Below are 16,667 nucleotides of genomic sequence, written 5' to 3'. Positions count from 1 at the left end.
ACAAGGTGGTGGAATATACTGGTGTCACAAACAGGATCAGTTTCTGATTCTTGATTTACTGCAAGTTTGTAATTTAGTGTCCTTAAATCAACGCTATGGCTGAACTGGATGAATTATAGACACAGTTTGAAGAGATGCAAATATGTTTCGGTAAGCAGATCGACATGTTAGAGCAAGCCAGAGACGAACTGAGAGAGGTGCTTTCCATTGTTAAAAAAGAGCACCATCTACCATGTACATCCCAAGAGATTATAAGCTTCCAGAGTTCAGTGGCTGCTGTTTCTAAATATGACAGAATCAAGATTGTTAAGCAGTATTTAAAAGACGAGGCAAAGATGGCAGTCAAGTTCAAGCTCAATGGAAAGGATAAGTCAGTGGAGGAGATTTTCGATGCTTTGGACTAAACTTATGGGAATGAGTTTCCCATTGGAAGTAGACTGAAAGAGTTTTATGACTGCAAACAAATGCCTGGAAAAACAATCCTTTCTTATGCTTATGACTTGCAGGAAAAGCTGAGTATCATGCAGTGCCGAGTGCGATGCAGAATTCCTGATTCTGATGGTATATTGAAAGAAGAGCTTGTGTTAGGCCTCAAAGATAATTTGCTACGGTATGAAATAAAGAGATGAGTTAAAGCTGAGAGAGACCTGATATTCATCCAGCTTATCCTATCACTTGGTTGGAAGAAGAGGAAGTGCAAGTTCCAAGCAATCTGAGAACCAGTACTTCATGCTACTACTGTGACAGAGAGCCCTTCAGCCCCTCTCACCAGTCGCTCCATGAAGCAGAACTGTTTCAGATGGTAAACAGCAAAGAAAAAGTGAAACCTCTGGTAAAGTAAGGCAAGATAAAAACAACAACTTTAAAAGATAGTGAAGGAAGATACATCTGCTATACATGTGGTAAGCCAGGTCTCACAACTGACATTGTCCTCAGAGCAGAGAAAACTCTAGTAGAGTGCAACCTCACACAGCAGAGATGGAATAGACAGCTGACCAAGACACTTCAGTGCTAGAGAGCCCAGGTCCATCCGTTATTAGAAGTCATGCTGCAGAGTATGATACAGAGAATGTTTGTGAAAGAGCTTTTGGAGATTGTCTGACCATTGAAGTGAAAATTGGGGGTATCAGGGTCAAAAGTGACTACTATCACCGATTTAAGAATCACTTTGGAAAAACTGTGCTGTCGTCCGCCAGCTGGGTCCGTCTTACAGCAGCAAATGGCCTGGACATTCCCATCATAGAATGTATAGAAGCAGACAGAGAGTGCATGGGGAAGATGCTGCATGGAAAGTGCATGTTGCAGACTGAGGCACTGAGCTGTGGTGACAAGATTGGCTTCATGAAGCCAAAGTAAGGAGTGTTCTGATTGCTAATGTGCTCCCCAAGACAGCCAATAGTAAAGAGTGTTGAATTCTAGTGAAAACTCCATAAAACTCCCACGCTGTCCAAGCCATAGGAAGTTCAAACTGTCAAAGGAGCTTGTCGTGTTTGAGGAGAAGGAGGATGCTTTACAAGTTAAGGCTGTGAAGCAATGTCAGGTGACTGTGGAGGTAAGCACCACAGAGCAGCTTCTAGTTCTAGTACAAATTAATTTAGAGAACCTCACAGATACTCAACGTTGCACACTTCAGGAACTACTGGTCAAGCACAGTGATGTGTTTTTGAAGAACGATTGTGACTTCGGTTATACAGCTGTTTGACAAAAGTTATAGTCAAAGACTGGAAATAGTGTTCAACCAATTAAGACATGGTTTGAAACTAAAACCTAACAAATCCTTTCGAAACAAATCCTTCCTTTCGAAACCTAAAATGTTTTCCTCCCAGAAAATAAAGGAGGATGGAGAGAAAACTATCAAGGATTCCATCTGGTGATGAGCCTGAGTAGGATGACTCTGCTAAAGACTTCATTAAGATGAACTGGGATGAAATGCACACACAGGTGTGTGTGTGTGTCAAGGAAAGTCCCTGGATATAGTTGGAGTGATATAAAAGAGCACCAAAAGATCAATGCTCAAATAGCTCCTATCTACCATGCTGTACTTAATAACAAGAATTTGAGTCTACGTGGAGCTAAAAAAGCTAGCTAGACAATTCATACAACTCAAGCTTAACAAAGGAGTGATGTTCTGTACCATCTTTGATCCCCGGGACAGAGAAGAAATTTGTCAACTAGTGGTTCCGGAACCCTTGTGTTACAAAGTGTATGAGAGTCAGCATGATTGTTGTAGCCATTTTGGACAAAGAATCACGCTGAAGCACATGAGATGAAGCTATTACTGGCTGACAATGAGTAAAGACAGGAATGCAAGAGGTGTATTCTCACAAAAGGATGTCTTTCCTAAAATACGAGCCCTGATGACATGCACTAATGTCTCTGTACTTGAAAGTCCTTGCTGTGGATTATACAGTGTTAGAGGAATCTGTGGGAGAATATGAAAATGTCTTCTTTTTAACAGTCATGTTCACTCGTTCACTGTAGCAGTGCCTACCAGAAATCAGACTGCCCACACCACGGCAAAAACCCTCGCTCAGCATTGGTTATTTATTATGGATGTCCTGCACAACTACATTCTGACCAAGGTTGATATTTTAGAGCCAACTTCATCAAAGAATTGTGTAAAGTCTATGGAATCAGAAAGAGTCAAACAACTCCATATCACCCGCCAGGTAACTGTTAATGGGAAGATTTAATAGAACCATACACAACATGCTAAGGATGTTACCCCCAGAAAAGAAAAAGAATTGCAAACAGTATCTACCCGAGTTAGTTATGGCATACAATAGCCATACTTGTGAACAATGTTTTTCACCATTGTACTTAGAGTTCAGTAGGGATGTCTGCTTTTAGCTTCAAATGTTGCTGTTAGAATTTTTTTTTCATTTATTCTTTGTTCTGTGGTAGTTTGGGGTAAAATGCACTCCAGAAAAAAGCAGAGGACGATTAGGTCCTTATTTCAAACAAAGGTCACATCACCTGAAAGCTACACATCCCCCAGCAAATTTTACATTATACAGTACTTACTAACATTGATGAAGACATTATATTCCAATTAAAGTATGAAGCCATGAACACAGTTTAACAGATTCTGACAGATGGAAAATGAACTTGAAAACCTATTTTGGTTTTGGCACAAAAAAACATAACTGACATCATAAGGGTAGAAAAACTAAATGATAAAAATTTTACGATATAACTTTAAATATGGGTGTATAAGCACCAAGCTATCCATCAACCTGCTGTGCATTTGAAGGGATTTTACTCTGTCTGTGTGTGTGTGTGTGTGTGTGTGTGTGTGTGTGTGTGTGTGTGTGTGTGTGTGTGTGTGTGTGTGAAGTGTCCCACCCGGACTGTGGTGGCTTCCCCAGAGATGAGTATATGGAGCATCTCACATAGTTGGAATCTTGTAAAGCGCTGCGGTTCAAACCAGCGTCTCAAACACTGACCTCAGAGCCATGACAGTCAGAACACACTTATCACTTCCCGAAAGCCTGGCCAACCCAAGAAGCAGAAACGTTATGACCAATGACATCTGTATCCCAAGCCCTGCTTCTGACAGGTTCTTCTCATAATTCACGTGTGTATGGATGAATCTGGTTTCAACTGAACCCAATTTGGTGGTGTTTGTTATTGTGTGCTGATTTGGTAAAGGAATGTTCTGGACTAAAGACAACTTAAAGCAATATTCCACCCAACCATTTTGTTATCATTTACTCACACTTGTGTTATTCCTGTTGACTGATATTATATATATATATATATATATATATATATATACACTTTAAAATTACTGCATGCTTTGGATGTGTGAGCACATGGGCGAAGAAATTAGATGATCTATGTTTGACCAAGCAATTTGTTTATATCCAAACGAGACAATATGAATATTACTGAACACTGTGCTAAACACTTTCATGCAATGTTTCATTTATAATCGAAGACGGAAGGTGCTCTTGTGCATAAAGTCCAAAACACAATAGTAGAAATATACATATCTGAAATTATTTTAAACTCAGAACGAATTATAACTCCATACTTCCTCACTTTATGAACCCAACCTAGCATTTTAAAACTTTACCATCTCTGCTGTAAATTATATTTTTTCTTTAATTCTCCCAGATTTTAATTTTAGAAATTTTGAAACGATCAACAAAATTCATAATGTCAAGATTATAATAAAAATAAAAATAGAAATAAAATAGAAGATTGCAATAATAATACGGATAATGAACTACAAATGAGATTAAATTGCAGGAAAATGTCTGCTTTAACTCTTGCCCATTGGTTTTGTTTCTCAGACTTTGCTCTCATCAGGTGTTTTTGAAGCGGTGGGTGTGAGAATGACTCTGATCTGTCTGATGGATATTTTGAACACTGTTTTCAAGATCAGGTGAGAGACACCTTGCGCAGCCTCTTAGACCTGATTTCTGTGTTGCTGAGGTATGTGTGTGTGTGTGTGTGTGTGTGTGTGTGGCAAAGACATCTGAAACCCAAAGGCTTTATGCTTCACATCAAAAGCCAAAGCATTTGAAGTTCTCAAACAGGAATCTTTCAGCAGAGTTTTCTTTTTTTCGGTTTCTTTCTCTTTCTTTCTCTCATGCACACACACACACACACACACACACACACAGTTTTAAAACTGTTCTAAACATACAGGTCTAATAACTGCTGTATACAGTTGGCACAATTACTGTTGAACTGTTGAAATTGCTGTGCAAATAAACTGCGATAATGTTTTATCCTGCATACTGTATTCAATATGGTTGTTTTTAACATAGCAAACATATTTTGGTGTTTATTTTGATGTTATGACATTGTTAGCACGTCACTTTGGGATGTTACCCACAATCTCATTTTCACATTCACCCTGCTACTACATATGTTGATGTCTAAATATTTCTGTCACATACATCTTTAAAAGTGTAACAATAACAAAACATAAGTACAGTGAGAGAAAAAAGAGATAGTGAAATCGAATATCCAACTTTAAATTATATCACTGTTGTCTGTTTTGTTGTCCTTTTCAATTCAAGGGACGTTATGCATTATTCATGTAAAGAAATTGCATAAAACCAATGTCATGATCATATTTATTTATTTAAATTCATGTTTTTCCGATTGTTACCCTACGCTAATGTTATGTTATTGTTATTAGGCTGAAAATGTTTTCTTTACATTATAAAAGATTATGAGTAGCAGAAAAACAAGCATTCTGTACTATGTCTTTCTACTTTAAAATGGCAACCCTAACTCAATAAGATATTTTCTTGAAATTAGTTGGTTAGCTAAAATACAGGCAGAAATGTACATGAAATTTTTCTCAGTTTGCAATTTGGTGCTCATCATTTTCAACTATTTAAATACGTAAACTGTTTTGCATTGGCGTGTCTCATGGCAGTCAGTGCACATCCTGTTATCTAGGAATCAGCAATCAAACTTCAAGTGTGTGATACATAGTTGCCAATATTCCTGTGTAAATACATTAATGCAGCATTAACAAGTCTGTGTAAACACACCTTTGTGTGATAATATGCCCGCTTATTGCAAATTGAAACATTGCGTCCTATAAATGTCCCACCCATTCTTCTGCTAAGGCCAATTTCATAGCCAGGATTTCACAAGTTTGCATGTTCGTATTGTCTTGAGATAACGATAAATGTTTAAACTGGTTTGTCCACAGTAGTGAGTCTCGAGTGCGAGACTTACCTCACACTCACCCACGTGCACATATTTTGTCACAGCATGAATACGGGATCTGCAAACGGCATTTTATGGGTTCTTTCCAAATTTGACTTTCACATCTTGGGCGACTTCATTGTCATTGTCACCTTTGGCTTTGCACAGCTTTAGAACACATGGGTAGGAACAATTGAGTCAAATAAAATGGGTTTTTTTGCTTTTTTGGAAAATAAACACCTCGCTTATCCAAGACTTTCTTGTTAGATGCAAGGGTGTGTCTTCTGTACATTTAGTTTGTCTGGAATGCCCTTTGAGGCGAATGGTGTCCCACAAGGCTCGATGACGGTACCGCTTCGAAAACAAAGAGGGATTCGTTTGCATTTCAGGTATGTAAGTGTATTTGGAAATGTGCAGCCTCTCTTCCTCTCAAGGGCAAACATTCCAGAAATACCCCGTGAAATTCACCTTGGTGGAACTGCTAGACGTTTCTTTGGCTCTTAATTGCGAAACTTCCACTGAGGTGCGACTTCTGGGCCAGTATGTCTGAAATGAACGTAGCATCAGTGTGTGTGCAGGCGGTGGGGACAGTGTGTAGTATGTTACACCCATCACAGACCCCCGCCTCCCCTCACCTCCCCCCCAACTGCCATTGCACCAGCGTGGGGTGGTAATTGATTCTCCTCATGCCATTAGTCTTTGAGACAGAGATGCACCAACAAGGGAGGGTGCTGTCACTTAGAGCCGAGAACGGTGGCCAGTTTACACACACACATTCTCACGCAATACAAAACTAATGCACACACACACACCTATTACTTTTGTCCACCAAGGTCTAGAATATCAAGGGGAAAGTATATACGCACATGTAAAATGAATGCACACACAAATGCAATTTCATAAAACAGAAAACTGCAATATTCATATTTTTAACGCCAGAAGACATTGAAGTGCATCTTGCCTGCTGAGTTGACATTACCAGTAGACACTGTGACCCAATTTCCCAACATGTATGTATGTACCGTATATATACATGTGCAATTTATATCTGCCTGACATCCATGTTAACTGTGGGTATGTAAGCATCTCAGACAGCACACCTGCACACCTGAGGTTACCTGACAGTTTCATGCCTATTGCAGAAAAATTGGAAAGCACTTGTAAAAATCACAAGCTCCAATCAGATCGCCTACCCTAACACATGTCTTTACTATATATTACCCAGCACATTCTTAGAGAAGTACAATGTGAACACAGGGAAGTGCAAACAAATTCCCAACAAACGGAAGGATGGATGAATAGACAGATAGTGGATGAATGTATTAATAAATGGATGGATAGACGAACTGATAGAAGTAAATAGCTCAAATTTAATCTATAAACAAACTACACCATGATCACAAGATTTTCGTGTCACCACTAATAAGTTTCCAACAAATCTTATTGGTAACACTTTATGGTAAGGTGTTCTTGTCGAATGTTAAACTAAGCATGTGGTTAATTAATATGACTCAATACTTAAATGTATCATTACACTATAATAAGGACACCTTACAAATAAAGGTAACACTTTATTACATTTATCACAGATACAGATACCTACATATAGGTATTTTTAAAAATAAAAGTACAATGTAAAAACATGTATGCATGCAATTTACCAAATTATTAATTTAAATGTAAGTGCATAGTAGTTAAGGCAAGCTAATAAGACTATTTTTTATTATCTATTTTTATTATTTTTACAAAACGTGAAAATTAACAAAACATTTTGTCCACGGGCTCTTAACCAAAAACCAAAAATAATAAAACAAAACTAATAAAACCAAAAAAAACAAACAATTTCTTTAATTTAGGACTAATTGTAGCAGCACTATTGTCATTGTAGACATCGAAGGGGGCAAGTTCTCCCCCAATATTTACAAAGGGCACTTCTTTTCTCTCAAACATACCCATTTCGAGAGGGAGAGAGATTAAAATTGTCCCAAGATATGGTTACGGCCTTGCTGCAGATTACTATGGAGTCGCAGGAAAATGGCAACACTGATTGGTTGATGACACAATCACAAACCCTTCTCTATTGGCTATCCTGAGCACGTGATGTAACCTGAACATGCTAAACAGCTCAACATTAAAGGCTACGCAACAAAGACAATATTGTACAGGTTATGTGCATCCTCACCACCAGCAATCTCACAATCAGTCATTAACATTACTGTTTCCATGACGACGCATTGTCATTAGCGCAACCGCCTGTACAGTGATTGTCATCACCATAACGATCAGCGGCACAATCTCATAGCTACGGCGGCCCTAGTGACTGGATTCGCTGCTCTGATATCACCCATCAGGTTTGCACGTCAAGTCCTTCACACATTCTCGCATAGATCATTTGAAGTTGTCCATTAATTGGAGGCGCTACTCTTTTCTTTATCTATTTTTGTTTGGCTGTTGACCAACGTGAGCATGGTCCTCGATTGCCTGCGTCTCTGGGTCGACTAATTAAGACTCCAGAGATCCGCTAATTGCTGTTGCGTGCCTCTCCGTGAAACGAGGGAAACTTCTCTCCTGTTGCTGCCCGGAAAAATGAGTGCGAGAGCGCGGCGAAATTAAAAGGCTTATGTAAGCTTGTGGTGGAACTATTAAATACTAAGCAACTCTCTTTTTTTTTGTCTTGTGTGGAACTGCCACTTGATTTAATAGGGCTCATTAAAAGTGCATATCACATATAGAGCCTCTCCCAACTTGACACACACACATATGCATGCACAACTTCAGAGCACCAGAACATAAGGGAACACACAATAAGCAGTCTGGAAGGCGGTGTGGAGAAGATGTGGCCCTATGAAAACTGCCAATGGATATTTAAGCAAATTTTATACATGTTAAGAGCAAATACCAATGTAACAGTTTACAATGAAATACTCCAGTTTATCAATTAACACCTTATGAAGCTAAAAGCTGTGTTTGTAAGAAACATCATCCAAGTTTTTTACTGTAGCTTCAAACCATCGGTTCTGGCCACAATAGCTGTTTGTAATCTTTGCATATTTTTCTCCTGATTCAGACAAGATGACTTCTGCTTATGGCAGAGCTAAGGCAAGACGTCACAGCTTCTGTAATTATTACCACCGAATTATTTCCTTTAGAAGTGTTTAATGCTACGAAAGATGTAATCCAATCCTATGATCATCCCTGGTACAAAGAAAGCGGATGATAAAAAAGAGAAAACTCATTATAGGATACTAGATGGGACACTGTTACAGTATGTCAATCAGAAATGGAAAAGGGTTTTGTGAGAATCCAGGAGTTAACGGGTGCCTGAACAAGACTGCAGAATCCATAGAGAAACAGCAATCGATGAAGCTGAAAAATCATATACATAAAATCCAAACAGAAAGAACTCGAACTGGATGTAAAGGATATTCAGAAACATGTTGCGGATGTCGAAATAGCTAATGATCTCAAAATTAAATCACTAAAAAACTAAATTGATGAATGGGAAAATCAAAATGAACATCTTGTTGGATTTTCAGAAGAGCAGAAAGGTGATGCCCTGTGGACTTTCTAAGGAAATGGCTGCCCAAAATCTTGGGAGAGGAACATTAGGTCTACAAAACTAAATAAATGAGTCTACTACAGCAGACTCATCTACCGCAACTAGTGATATGCATCTCAATAACTGAGGCTGAGCTGAGCGTCTTGGTGCATAGCCAACAACATACACATAAAAAATATGATTCACCCCTATTATGATGCAGCGCAATTCCATTTTGATTGGAATTAACACAATGATATCCAATGCAAAATGATGCAATGGGAAGGATGGTATAGATAGTTTACTTTCATAAGCTGTAAATTAAACTTGTGCCTTCTAACTTCTAATGCTTCTTTTGTAGCAGCAGTGGAGGTGATAAGATAATGTGCTTAGAGAAGAGAAATCAATACATATAAAATACTGGTCACAAATTATTGGTAAAAGTACAGCGCATCTACTAATAATTCCATATCAAAAAAGTCTGGCTGATTCAGACGAGATGACTTTTTTGAAAAAAGCAATATTATGGATAGAGGTCTCATATTTTAGCCAGATGATAGCCAGCTGTTTGGACTCTCATTCTGACGGCACCCATCTACTGCAGAGGATCCATTGTTGAGCAAGTGATGTAATGCTAAAACGAATTCAAAGTTGCCTCAAATTTTGTTAAACGCTATGTGGAACACATTTAATGGCTGGATGATATCAAAATACATAACTGTTACGTAAAGAAAGCCTGACTTCACTTTCTTAATATAGACATATGTAAGTCGCTCCCCTTGTATGAACACTATTTGAACTATTTGACAACCAACTGTATCTGCATGAATGTAGCCCGATCTTTATATAAAGCTATGGCTTTTGCCATATGGCTTTACTTACCACTGATGAGTGTTTTCAAAGAGATTTCTTGAATGAACTTCTTGGACAAACAGACAGTCCCACAGCAAATACCGAGCCATTGATTAAGTCAATGTTGAGCGGATTCAGGGCTGGTCAAACAAACACAAAAGTGTTTAAAATAAGCCACAGAGGCACGAGGCACCAATGTTTTAGTTATAGTTGTCTCTGCAAATTAGGCCGGAATGGGAGAACATATTTTAATATTGGAAAAAAACATACGCACCAGCTTTAAAGACTGTAAACATATTAATTTATAAACCGCTGGACCCGGAAAAAAAGCAAGCAAAGGAGAGCTATAAAACGCTGGATGTGTGGAAAAAAAAGAAAGGAAAAAAGTAGTTGTGAGACACAATTAAGTTATGAACAGGAATCAAACCATTACCAGAACAGGCACATAGGCAGATATCCTTGAAAAACGGCTACACTTCAAACGCTGTACTTATGATGCTCAGTAAAAGGACCCCGAAAGAAATCGAAGGAATAAGAAACAAAACAAAAAAGGGGGAAAAAATCAGGAAGGGCTGGAAATGAGTCCAACTCATGCATAACTTCAAACGCGCAGTCTTCAAAGTTGCATAACATTAAAAGGCAAGCGTTTCTCTCACTCTTTCTCTGTGCATGCTCAACATCAACATCAAAACACACACAGAGGGCGAAGCTTCGCGTCTCATCACACCAACTCACTCACTCACTCACTCTTAGTCCTTCTCAAAATACTTCTGGTACACACACACACACGCACAGTCTCTGGTTTTAGCTTCCTCTGGCCCTACAACCTTGTTCCCCCTTTGGTTTCGTCCCACTCCATTGTTTTGACTGTGGAAAAGTGACTTTAGAGGCCGTAAGGCTCAGAATGCATAATTGTTGCACCAGATTCATCAAAGAATCAAATGAGCATTTAAATTGTTAACACATGCCAGTTCAGTGGCATGACTGAAGATGAGGCCATGACAGATGCCTCGACCAGTAATGGCTGATTTTTATTATTTTGCACCCACATATATTCAATTGCGTCTGACTTTGAGCTTAGCAGACCATGATGTCAAACTGAGTTTCGGACAAGGTCGATGTCAACAACAGAACAACATTTTCACGTCAAGCTGAAAAATACTGTTATCGTTTACTCACCCTTACGTCGGGGTGTCTTTTCCACCACTGAAGACAAAAGAAACCCCAAAGTGCTCTTTTCCGTGCAACAAAAGAATACAGTGACCTAGCACTGCCAACCTACAAAACTGACAACTTGACGTGAGTGGATGTGGAGCTCTGGGTTTGATCACTGATGCCAAATGCCATCGCCGTGTTCCCTGGGGAAAAAATAAAATAAAATAAAATAAAATATAAAATAAAATAAAATAAAATAAAAAATAAAATAAAATAAAATAAAATAAAATAAATCCGTATGAATAAGGATAATAATAATAATGAATGAATGAATGTAAACATTTTTTTTTTTTTTTTTTACATTTATAATCAATGAATTAGTCATTTCAAGAACATTCCAATAATATTTTAAATAAATGACTTAATAAAAGTAAGCGAGTGAGTACATAAACAACTAAGATTGGAGTATGAATATTGAAGTATGGAATAATGAAATTTTAGTCTGTTTCTATAAATGCATATATATATATATATATATATATATATATATATATATATATATATATATATATATATATATATATATATATAAAATAAGAACATACAGGAAGTCAAAATAGAGCAATTTCTATTTCATGCCAACTCTAAGACAAACAAGAGTTTGTAAGAGTTTTATAATACTGATAAAATATGGACATGAATTAATAAGCCATTTGAGTTGATTCTTGTGACAGGAATTTTTTATCTTTCGTGTCTTGTGCACGAAAAAGTGCTCCGCGGAAGAAAAGAAATCAAACTATTTTCTCTCCCCCCCCATAATAAGACTGTTGTCATGTCTATTTTTAATATACTAAAGGCAGCGACGGCTAAATGTAGTAATGATGTAGACGTGAAACATAATGAAGAAAGACATGTTTAAGTGAGGCACTTAAGGACGAGCGCTCTGATTGGTCGGCGTGTTGTCTCACGGTGACCTCATGATGGATATACGCTAACTCACACAAACAGCATCTCTACATACATCTGCTCACACACACACACACACTGTCACGTGCACATCAATGCTGCATTTAGTGCCTGCTCAATTAAACATAAAAACACTTGAGAAAAGCACCCATCCACCCACACAGGTTGTCTTACAATCACACACAAACCCACATACAAACACACTCGTGCTGAAATGAAAGCGAGGCGTTTAAAGACAGTCTCGCTTTGATGTGTGTGTGTGTGCTCATATCAAACCGTCAGCTCTCCCATTAAACATTCTAATGGTCAGGACGGATTCAGTGACACACTTCATATCTGCGTGTTCATGTGTGGCACATACCTGTTACATGCGTTTATGAATGTTTATTACGTGCTTCCTATGTTTTTGCGTAATAAGAGAATGTAGAGAGTTATGGTAACGAGAATGCATCTGTGCAAGTATACGCTAGCGGTCTGTGTTATTTTAGGACCACTGATATACTGCATACTGCATATATGGAATATAGCAAATGCAAAAATTAAACTATTAGGAATTGGAATGATTTCAGATTTTAAAATATCTAGTCCATAAAAATGCATATGTCCACCCTAAAACCTACTACATGTTGATATTAAATATAAAAAAGTTGTATACTAAAAATCATATGTACATACACAGATTATATGATGATTATATGATACCCAGAGAATGCACATATATGAGAATTATGTTCACTGTTTATAGGGCAATTTATGTCATATATTCTATTTCCTGTTGGGAAATGTTTATATGTTTTTTTTTTTTTTTTTTTCATTTTTATTTATTCATGTCATATGTTTCGAGATTTGTATTTGCTTTTTAATGGGCGTATACAATATTTATTCATTTTATATTAGCATTTCTCATTAATTTACTTTTACTTAAACTGAAGCAATTTAAACAAATGTATTTTTCTATATTACATTTATTTTCATGTACATTTTATATTTACCCCAAATAATCATAATCTTTTTTTTCTTTATTTTTAAGTGTGGATCAGTCACAAAAACTAATGATATATTGAATATATATATATATATATATATATATATATATATATATATATATATATATATATATATATATATATATATATATAGTGTGTGTGTGTGTGTGTGTGTGTGTGTGTGTGTGTGTGGTGGGGTGGCATTTTCTTTGTATTGTTTTAAATTTCTCATTATAATTTACAAACACTAAAAACAGCCTGATGCCAGTATACGCACACACACACACACACACACAGATACACACAACAGCCCAAAGGATACTCCGGAATGCAGACTCTTCTCATGGTGAATAATATTAAGTGTCATATCATGAATAAATCAGCAGATGTACATCAGCGAAGTGACAAATACGCAGAATGAGAGAGAGACTTTTCAAAACCCGTTGGCGAATGTTCGAGCGAGGGCAGTTAAAGCTGCAGAGGTCGATGGGCAGAATGAGGTCAGGATGGGGGGCGAGGGGAAAGGACAAGCGCAAGAAGAACAAAAAGAGAGAGAGAAGCAAGAAGCGTTGCAGCGAGAGAAGATTACCACGAGACGGACATTTTTCAAGGACAGTTACCAATGACTATATATGCACGTGAAATGAAATATGTCGGAGAAGAGGCTTTGAAACTGTAGCTTCTCGAGCTACTCATAATTTAAAATTAGTTCAGTCAAGCTACACTTCTGATAAAGTTGCCTAGTTATGCACACCATAAACGACTAACCTTGACGCTGCTTAAAGTGTAATCTTGTGACGTGTGTATTTTTTTAAACAGGGTTTTTTTTTTTTTTTGTTTGCTTGTTTGTTTTTTGTTCATCCCAGCTTTTGCGAGAAGAAGTTATTCCCTAAGGTGTGAAAAATGTATCTGACCAACGGCGCGAGTTTGGGGCGGGACTATCTGTTTGTCCAACCAATGGCAGACGGGGAGCGCGTCTAAGAATCCTGGTGGATTATTAACAGTCATTATTTTTACTATTAGCTGCACAGCAATTAATCAGGCTTTAAAGGGACAGTAACGTTTTGAATATACAAGTAAAATAGTGGCCAGTGTGGTAATATGAAATAACTGAAATACATTTTTCAGAGGTGAATAAGTGTACAATAATCTCAGGCAAATGTGGTGAGACTTTTGTAACTAGCTGCTTATTAATATGCAAATTACTAGCAATGTGCCTGTTTATTAGTACTTACATATTAATGCCTTATTCTGCATGATTATGTTTTAGATCCCTTAATCCTAACTAAACTTAAGTGTTAATAAGCAGCAAATTATGAATTTATTAAAGGAAAAGTCATAGTTAATAGCGAACTGATTCTCGACATAAAATCTGACCGAAATGTCCTTGAACTTAACTTTTGAAAAAAAACGAAAGGAAGAACACTTAAGACAAAACGCTGATAACAAAATAGGAAAACAAACGGTGCACTTTCTAAAAGAACAGAACAGAAACAGAGAACAGAAAAGCAATTGGAAAAAATGGCAGAGGAAAGTGAAATTAGCTGTGAGAAAAACTCTGGCACAGCGTTTGCATCTGAAAGCCGACCAAAACGAACCGAGCTGAAATGAATTTGACTGAACTAAAGCATCAGAAATGATATTCAGACGAGACCCTGGATAAAAATGTGTAAATAAATGATAAAACATGGGTTTGTGAACAGCAGGTGCATTCTCAATGAGGGCCACAGGGTGTAGATAGAGCTTCTGTGGATGAGCACCAAGATGGTGGAGATACGACCGGGTCGGCGTCTCTCTGTGTGTGTGTGTGTGTGCGTGTGCGTGTGTGTGACAGACAGACTGCAGGTTAATCCCGCCTGCAGGCAAAAGCATCAAACTTTCAGAGCCGCCAATCAATTATTCAGCCCAGAGCTCATCAGAGGCGATCAGAGCTCCAGAAGAGAGTACACACCACAGAGACAACACACACACACACACACACACACACCGTCCCACACACAGACAGATCACACACACAGACGCGCACACACGACAGGATAATTAAAAGTCAGCTTCCATTCAGGTTCGGCATTCATAGACTGCCTTTAATTGAAAGTATTTGTATGCGGTGTGTGTGAATTCAGAGGAGGACTGAAACCTCAGCTCTCTTCACACACTCTCACACACCTCCTCTCCCACCCACTAACACACACAAACACGCAAATCTCACAAATCCTCGTTCACACACCAGCAAATCACAAATCATTTTTTCTCCATATTCATGATGACAAGCTTGAAAGGCACTGAATGCGACTTTTATCTAGAAACACACACACACACACACACACACAGGCATCCACCTGGCTAATATTTTAACGCTAATAACTATTTCAACAAAATGCCTCTAATTGTATTCTTAAAAGGAAAGCGAAGGGTGAAGTGAGCCATTTTAGAATCACTAGATAGTAATGATTATTTTCAAACAAGTTTCCTGGACTCCCCCTGTTTGCCATTGGTCATACCAAAGAAGCCCGCCCCTAACTAAACATAAACTTATTATCAATCAATCAATCAATCAATCAATCAATCAATCCCTTCACAGCGTATTTATATAGCGCTTTCAATAATACAGATTGTATCAAAACACTGTTACAAACATTTTACATATTTCTTTATAATTTCTTTATATTTCTAAATCCTTATGAGGAGCCATCCCCATCTATGCCCTTAAGAGTGTGTATCATGTGTGTAAGGACCTTTGTTAAGCTGAAAAGTATTCTTAGGACACTGTAGACTCCCAGTACTCTAGACTCACTCTCTCTGTCTCTCTCTCTCTCTCTCTCTCTCTCTCTCTCTCTCTCTCTCTCTCTCTCTCTCTCTCTGTCTCTCTCTCTGTCTCTCTCTCTCTCTCTCTCTCTCTCTCTCTCTCTCTCTCTCTCTCTCTCTCTCTCTCTCTCTCTCTGTCTCTCTCTCTCTCTCTGTCTCTCTCTCTCTCTCTCTCACTGTCTCTCTCACTGTCTCTCTCTCTCTCTCTCTCTCTCTCTCTCTCTCTCTCTCTCTCTCTCTCTCTGTCTCTCTCTCTCTCTCTCTCTCTCTCTCTGTCTCTCTCCTCTCTCTCTCTCTCTCTCTCTCTCTCTCTCTCTCTGTCTCTCTCTCTCTCTCTCTCTCTCTCTCTCTCTCTCTCTCTCTGTCTCTTCTCTCTCTCTCTCTCTCTCTGTCTCTCTCTCTCTCTCTCTCACTGTCTCTCTCACTGTCTCTCTCTCTCTCTCTCTCTCTCTCTCTCTCTCTCTCTCTCTCTCTCTCTCTCTCTCTCTCTCTGAACCCTTCAGCAAGCGGGGGGTTTGATTCTACCGTCTCCTCAAACCTCCCGCAGGGCACCGCATGTGCGTGTCTGTTCACGTCTCCGTGATATCTTCCACAAGAAAGGCAGCTTTTACTTTCCAATGCATGGTGAATGGTAAGCACCTCCCCAAAGGAGAGAGAAATTACAAATGGTCTCACTAATGGCTCAAACA

Source organism: Puntigrus tetrazona, chromosome 19, assembly GCF_018831695.1.
Source record: "Puntigrus tetrazona isolate hp1 chromosome 19, ASM1883169v1, whole genome shotgun sequence".
Classification (NCBI taxonomy): Eukaryota; Metazoa; Chordata; class Actinopteri; order Cypriniformes; family Cyprinidae; genus Puntigrus; species Puntigrus tetrazona.
The sequence above is the reverse complement of the archived record's forward strand: the minus strand, read 5'-3'. Positions refer to the sequence as shown.